This window comes from Coloeus monedula (genome assembly GCF_965178545.1).
Source record: "Coloeus monedula genome assembly, chromosome: 20".
Lineage (NCBI taxonomy): Eukaryota > Metazoa > Chordata > Aves > Passeriformes > Corvidae > Coloeus > Coloeus monedula.
In genome coordinates this window covers 3,955,437-3,961,436 of record NC_138800.1, presented here as the reverse complement: position 1 = coordinate 3,961,436, position 6,000 = coordinate 3,955,437, and positions in this window count along the sequence as shown.

Sequence of the window (6,000 nt, the reverse complement as noted above, 5' to 3'; positions counted from 1 at the left end):
GCCATCAGGACCAGTTTCCCCGGCCAGAACTCCCAGCTGTGCTCATTGCTCACCGTGGGATGGGCTCAGCACCTCAGCATCAGCTCTTCCCAAGCACATCCCTGAAAACAGGGATGCTCATGCTGCTGAGGAGGGGCTGGCATAGCTCCCCCATCCCCAGACCCCTGCAGCAAAGCTCCCGATGAGAAGAGCTCTGCAGGATGAAAGGGATGGAACCTCTCCACATCCACGGGTGCTGGGATGCATCGCAGCAGGCTCTGACTGCAGCAGGAGAGTGGTTGGGGTTGGAGGAGTTCGTGCAAGAGCCAAAGGAGATTTGGGAAGGAAAGGGATTACAAGCATTGTGACCCTAGAGCTACTGCCCTGGGGACACGTGTGGTGTCACCAACTTTGGGATGCAAAATGCTTGTGTCCACCTTGCTGCAACCCACAGAAGAGCTATGGGGACAGCAGTGCTTCAGTGCGTCTGTAATCCCAAAGGAAAACCCCAAGGTAAGACTGGGTTTGGCCATGACATGATGCCACATGGTGGATTAACAGACACTTCTGAGCCTGAAGCCTTCCCAGGACCTCTCCCATCCCTCACCTCTTATCTGTTTCTCCCACCATGGGCCGGGATGTGACACCCCAGCCCTCCCCTGGCCCCGTTAGCTGTGGTTGTATTCCCAGCACCGCTCCATCCCCTCCGGCGCAGGGAAAACACCTGGAGCGATGCACATGCCTGGAGGGATGTTACAGGGAGAAAACACACCTGTGCTCACCCAGCCAGAGGTGGGTTTGCCATAGGAGAAGATTTTCTTTTCAAATGCTATTTGCATGGTCTCTAGGTGTGACCTGCAGTGCTCATTTGTTAATGATTTCTAATTGATTTACTCAATCCTAGCAGTGCCACTGGTGGGAGCAGCAGATGCTCCGGGTGGGTTTGAGCACAGTGATAGGAAGTGCTGCAGATGGCTCCAGTCCCCAGAACCAGGCAGTGCAGGATGGATTAAAAAAAATATAAGATTTATTAACCCTTCAAGAATAATTTTTCTATGGTACAGCTGGAGAAACAGGGACGAGAGCTCACGCTGAAATTTCCAAGCTGGAAAAGGCCCCAAAATGTCAATGCTCCCAGGAAAAATTAGGGGGGAAAAAAGTTGTTCTTCTTTAGCCAAAACATCATATTTCTGCAAAGTCACTTTGTTTTCTTTGTGATTTGTCAAAGCTGGTAACAGAGTGCAAAATAAAACAAATTATTTCCAAACAAGAGTAACTTTACAATAAAAAAATGTAAATATTTGTCCTGACGGAGTGAAAAGGGCTGCTCCAACATTTTCAAGACCTTCCCCAATCCCGACTTCCCCACCCAGCATGTTTTGCTTTAGTTTTTACAAGAAATCAACAGCTGGAGAAAGCTTTTGGATTTTCCAATGGAAAAGAGCTGGAGGGACACTCTTCCTACAAGTTCCGCCAATTAGCGCCTGGCTCCCCAACACGCGGCTGCGGTGAATTTTCCACTGCTGGAAATCCTAAATATCAAAACTGGCTGTTTTCCTCCAAGACAAATGGGACTGTGTGCAGGGCAGCTGCTGCCACACGCTGCTCCCTGCAGCCCTCTGGGCTACAGGAATGTCCAGCTGACCGTGACCCACTTCTCCTGAAAAAGCTCATTTTCCACCCAACAGCAGCTTGGTTTTGTCTGCCTGTGGGCAGGGGGACAGCCAGGACATCCCTGAAATCCTCCAGCTGTTCCCCTGCCCTTCCTCCTTGTGCACACAAGCACTGCTCCGTCCCTCCCGGAGCAGCTGCCCAGATGTGCCTGTGCTCCAGATGTGCAGCATCACTGCAAACCTGCAGCAGTGCATCCCCACAGAGCTGCAATTGGGGACATGAGTCATGTTACATCTTGAATTTCAGGCAAGACCTGACAGCTGGAACACGGTGCCAGGGGTCAGAGCGTGCATGGGGGCTGCCCAGCACAGGGGCAGATGAGGTGCAAGGCCTTAGCGGTGTTGCCAATCCCAGCTTTGTTTTATTAAGAGCATTAAAGGTCATCTTTTTTTCCCTTTTAAGACTATGACCCACACAACACACACCAAATACATCCCATTAATCAGAACTACAATTTCCAGCACATTAAATATTTAGAAGCGATGCCAAAGCAGCAGGACAATAAAGAGCAATAACATTTGGGTGGGATAAAGAGGTCGCATTTAAATATTTTGTTGCACAAAGTAGGGCCACATCCTAGGAACTGCTCCTTGCCCCAGCCCATCCTTTTCACCAAGACCATCAGGTGTCCGTGCCTGGCTGGAGTTGTGCATCCCGAGGTGTCTCCCTGCTCTTTGTCAGCATCACTTTGGGTGCCAGGAGGAAGCGCTGGGGCTCTGGCCCAGGGGGATTGAGCCTTGCAGCCCGGGGGTGGCTTTCTCTGCCTGCCTGCAGAGGCTTCCCGGAGACGTCCCGGTGATGCCGGTGCAGCGGTGAGTCAGCGGCAGCGGAGAGCATGAATCAGCCGTGCTCAGGAGCAGAGCAGGGAGGCAAAAACAGTGGATCCTACGGCCTTAGTGATGGGATCAAACCTCAGCTACATCTGGAAGGGGAAGAAATGAAACATGGGAAGACAAAAGCAAGGACTCCTGTGGTTAAGTCACCCCTTAAAGGTCACAGTAATCCCTCTGCTCATAGAATTGCTGTTGAAACTCATCGCCATCCAAACCTGGTGCAGGAGAAACACCTTGCAAGTGAAGGGCAACTTCCCCAGGATAGCTTCCATCTCTGGGTGTTTTTCTCTGAGAACACAACAACCACAGCTCATGAATGCGGAATATTTTCCTTTTTTAAGTGTCTCTAAAAAGCAACGCAAACCCTTGGGAAGACTCTAGGTGCCAGGGAAAGCCGAGTCCTACAAGGGAAAAGCCTTTCTCCATGCTGTGCTGAACCCAGGGGCTGGGCACTTCCAGCCGCCCAAGTGGACACATGAGGTTGATATTCAAAAAGCAGTAATTTGGGGGAATTTTATGCATGAGGAGAGGAGCATTCAGTGAGAAAACCCCATGATTTATCTGCAAAATCTCTGCTAAGGGGCCATGGGGACATCACCACTCCTGACCCTTCCCAAGGAATCTGCTTCACCTGGGGACCTGGCTGCAAACACCATCATCCCCAGCCCTGCTCCACACCGTAATTTTAAGGGTAATAACCAGTAAACAAAGCCATACCAAGGGTCCCTGGCTGAGCAGGCTGCTTTGAGCCCACTGCCTGCAGAAAACTGATCCCAGGGAAGCAAGGAGTTTCCTTAATCGGGAAGGGCGAGGAGGGCGCAGGACCAGGGCAGGGCTTTTCTCAGCATTTTTATTTAGGTGGCAGAGAAATCTGACGGCAACAGAAAGGAGCTGGAAAAACAAACAGGTGTGTCCGGCAGTAAAGGGGCCGTAGCTATAGCAATGGGACAGGCCCTGTTGACAAAAGGCTGCACAAAGGACCTTCTTGAGAGATTAAAAGTGGTTTATGAGCTGGCAGGGTTTCCCGGGAAGGCGTCGGGGCTGGATCATGGCCGTGGGAGGCAATTGCTGAAAAAGCAGGATGGGGGTACAAGCACTGAGCACAAATCTGCCTCCTGCAGCATCCCCCAGAGCCAGAGCCAGGGTAGGGTTTCTCAGCAGCCCATGGAAATGTGTGGGTGTGCACAGGGCTGCTATATTGCTCCCAGGGCATGGTGGGGTCCCTGCTCTGCAGCAGGCACCCCAAAGGGATGGGTTATTTTGGGCATCACCCAGCTCTGCTTGCCAGATGCTGCTTTTCTGGTGTCACCCTTTGCAGCTGCAGCCTGGGGCTGCTGCTCTCGGGCTTGTAGCGGTGTCCAGTGTTTGGCTGGGGAGTACAGGTGCCCTGCTCAAAGCTTTAGCTGGACACCACCCTCAAGCCTCCCTTGCTCCCATCCCAGGCACCTGCAGTGGGAGAGGTGAAATGCTGCTGCTGGGTTGTGCAGCTCTTCCAAGAGGCCTGAGGGCAGCACCCAGAGCAAAACAATGAACAACAGCAGGTCAACCCAATACCCCTCACACGGTGTCTGGTGGTGCAGCACCCCCAAACAGCCCCAGGCTCCTGTCTTGTCTTGTTTCTTCTACAACCCCTGCAGAAAGTGGGGCTCTGGTGCAGCAAAAACCTGCTGGGAGATCCAGGGGCCAGAAGAGACGTGTTTGAGACAGGAGTTTGGCTGTGCCACCAAGGAGAAACTCAGAGGGTCAAATTGCAGAGCCAGGCTTGGGAGCCAGGGACTGTCGGGGATGAGTGGTGGGACACCAACAGCAGCCTTTGCCCAGAGAGATTCACACTCGGGTCGAGTTCTGCCACAGACAGGGGCTCCTGAGTGCCCAAGTGAACCAACTGCTCACCAGCTGGGGTTGGGCTGCAATTGTCTGGTTTAATTTATCCGAGGCTTTCCAAAGGACTAGTTTGTAACTAAAGCCAAGGGTCAGATGCAGACAACTGTGTGACCTCATGTACAGCCACTCCACTCCACATCAAGGAGAAAAAGTCTTAAAAGGAAAAAGCCAGAGGTTGCCTTGGGCAGATGATGGACCACTGGCACCGGCAGCCCATGCTGGCATCGTTGCTGTGTCCATCAAGGTCATAAAGGGCTGGTGGGTCACTCGTGTGCCACAAGGCGCATCCTGAGGAGGGAACAAACTGGACACAAACCAGGGGTTGCCAGGGCTGCCCCCGAGTGCTGGCCCAGGGTGAGGTGAGGGGTAGGGTGCTGCTTTCTGCGGGAAATCCAGAATGCCCCCGGCGAATGCAAACTCCTCGTTCGCAGGAGCCCAGGAATAAAACACAGGTTGCAAAAGGCAGAGCTGTCCCAGCAGTGTCCCACACGGGGTTTGCAGCTCGCAGAAGCCTCAGAGCTGCTTTTGGCCAGGGATGCGGTGCCTCTCCAGCTGCCCCGGGCCCGCAGAGCCGCCGCTCCCCGAGCCGGGGCCCTGTGGCGGTGCCGGCTCCAGACCCGGCGCTTGCCGGGCCCCGGGCGGGACACGGTGTTCCCGGCTGGCGAAGCTCCGTGCTCGGCTGCCTGGAGAGGGCTCGGGGTGCGCTTGAGGCAACGAGCCAGGGAGGAAACGTGATTTTAGTGCGTGAAAAACTCCCTAAGAGCAGCAGCCCCTCAGCCTGGAGAGCACCGGCACCGCGGCTGCCCTGAGCCTTCGCTGGCCCCCACAAAGGGGCATGAGGCATTGGAAAAAAGCAGGCGAAAAAACCCAGGGAGCTGGAGGGATCTTTCTTGCGCCCTTCCAACACTGGTTTTAGCTGTGTGGAAGCCTCGTGGAGCAGAGTAATTCCTACAGTGCACGGCAAGCACAAGCACAGGGGACAGGCCCCGAGACCTCCTGGATATCAGGCCATGCTCCTCAGCCATGGATATCCCCCCTCAATTCTATGTCGGCTTAATTAAAGACAAGCTGTAAGCTCCCAGCAGCATCTCTGCTGCTGGTGCTAAGCATTATTAGTGCAAAAGGGAGGAGAGATTTGCTTTACCATCAGAGAGGCTTTGAGTTTCTGGTAAATAAAGCAACTATTTTCAGCTCCCCAGGTTTGCCCCCATAGGATTGCCTTCCTCGACCTAAGGGAAAGGCAGGAGCCAGAGCAGTGAGCACTGAGCACACCTTCCCAGATGCCATCATCTCTGAAGAGGCTGAGCCATCTTCTGCAGAAAAATAAGGTGGCAAAAGATCAAACACATTACACTGTATTTTGAAAGTGGCAATTGAGTGGGGGGAAAAGAATGATGTCATTTAAAATCCAGTAGTGTATCCAATACTGATCCCACAGAGGATGAAATGTTCTTCTTAAATATTAACAGTCACAATATGAAGGAACAAAACCAAAAACCAAAACAAGCGAACAAACAACCCCACGCCTCACTCCCCCACCGCTCCCCCCCAAAAAAACATTGGTGGGGAGAAAAGAGCCCAACCTGCTACTCAGAGGAATAAAAACCCCAAAGTGTAAGTGAAGGAATTT